The sequence below is a fragment of the Cupressus sempervirens genome, chromosome 10 (assembly GCF_028749045.1).
Source record: "Cupressus sempervirens isolate cs-2001-9-10 chromosome 10, ASM2874904v1, whole genome shotgun sequence".
In the NCBI taxonomy this organism is placed as follows: Eukaryota; Viridiplantae; Streptophyta; class Pinopsida; order Cupressales; family Cupressaceae; genus Cupressus; species Cupressus sempervirens.
The window spans coordinates 443743048-443745057 of record NC_143127.1 but is presented as its reverse complement, the minus strand read 5'-3'; the positions used below and the strand labels follow the sequence as shown (position 1 = coordinate 443745057).

At 32.9% G+C, this 2010-nt stretch overlaps 1 pseudogene; it reads right to left on the bottom strand.

Annotated features, from left to right (window-relative positions):
• Positions 1 to 1210: 1210 nt before the first annotated feature.
• On the bottom strand, positions 1211 to 1756 carry LOC149534626 (pyruvate decarboxylase 4 pseudogene; annotated as a pseudogene).
• Between the last annotated feature and the right edge of the window lie 254 nt (positions 1757 to 2010).

Here is a 2010-nt window from a genome sequence, read left to right as displayed (position 1 = left end):
CAATGAAGTAAAACTAATAAGAAAACTAGAATGGTGAGTGTAGTTAGAGATGTATCATTTTAAAGATTATTAGTATTTTCAGTTGGGTCTCAAAATGTACTACTTTTGCATGTGCTTTGCACAAATTTATTTCCCATAATACTTACGCTTCTTCATGTCTTTGATCATGCTTTAAATTATACTTTTTATTATGCATATGTAACTCAAAAAATGGTTTTGTCAATTATATAAAAATTTCCTTAAAATTGTGACAAATGACTTATCTCAAGATTGCACAAATTGTGTTTTCTCAAGAATCTGAATAAGAAAAATGTTAAAACAAATGGAATTTACACAAGAATATTTTATTCTAGCCAAAGAAGAAATAATTTTAAGATGAGATAAGCCAAGACCATTTTCTTCTTGCATTTGTTGCTTCAATCCGTTCCTGTGTGTAATCATAAATTTCTATCTCATAGCATCCATTTGCATAAACACGTTTCATTTAAACTTAATGGTTGACAAGGACGATTCACCATTTTTCTCTTTTAATCCATGCTTACACTTCTTTGAATGATATTTGTCTTATTTAATCATATAGGGAATTAGTAATAAATTGTGAACTTTTTGGTGTGAATTTAGTAATATAGTTTTAATTTGCACTCAATGAGATTTGTCTTATATGCATTTTGAGTCATAGATTTTGATTCAAAAGAAGAATATCACGGGTAGAGAAACATAGTGATATTGTTGATTTTTCATTTCATGCAAGTATAAGTAGATAGATGAATTATCTTTACTCCAATTCATGAGCTCAAAAGAAAAATCAAATCTAGTAGTGATTGTTGACACCGTGTGAATAATTTCGATTATATAATTAATTAAGTCAATAGACTTCTCCTATAGAGCAAACACTCCAAAATAAATATAATTTTTGTCTCATGCATAGTCAGTTGTCTCACACAATTATTAGAATTCAGTATTACTACTTCCAAGTTGCTGGTTAGTTATAATAGAACTGCCAGTTTGTCAAATCTCCGTAAGAGAAGTATCAGTTTTGTCATAGACATTTAGTCTGACTACTTCCTCTACACCCTGCATCCATCCACGTAGAGGGTAGTTTGGTTTTTTATTAACTCTAGAAATTTCTACCACCGTACAAATAAATACATGTTGAGGGTAGTTTGATCTTTGTATATTGGGAAAGCCATCGAATAAAAGAACTGCTAGTTTATTCTTAAGGATTTTCTAAGAAAAAGGATTAGTTTACCAATTTATGATGTTAAGCCATGCCTGTATTTTGCAGTGGAAGCCCAATGGTGTGATGAAGAATCCGGTTAGTTCCATAGTCGTTCGAATTAGGGCCCCCAAAAATGCATATGACTGGCAGATTCTCGCTGTAAGCCCCTGCAATGGCATTTATCACAGAGAGGCCCCCAGCGGTGAAGGTAACAACACATGCACCCACTCCTCTGGAGCAGGCATAGCCATCTGCAGCATAACCGACATTGAGCTCATTGCAGCATCCCACCAAATTGAGCTCGGGCTCTGCAATGAGATGGTCCATCAAGGTCAGATTGAAATCCCCCGACACTGAGAAAATGTCATGAACGCCCACCTGGACAAGCCTCCGCTCCAGGTGGCGTCCCAGCGTGGCAGCCCCTACCGCATTACCAACCCCTTGCAAGCCTCCATTAACAGTTTTGTTACAGGTCAGAGACCCCACATCGTTGCTTGTAGGCCACTCCGAATTTACATCTCCAATGCTTGATACCATCCAGATATATATTAATTAAGATATTTTTTGCTACTATATTTAAATAGATATATGAATATAATGAATTTTATCATTTTATAGCTTTTTTAATCTCTATTTTCTATTAACATTCTACATATTATATGTCATTTTTATGTATTGTAATAATTTCTAAATATTGTCTATGTTTTTTTTAATTTAATATGTTTAGTTAATAATTTAAATATATTTAACTAAGAATTGTGAAATACTAGCATATAATTATTTAAAAATTT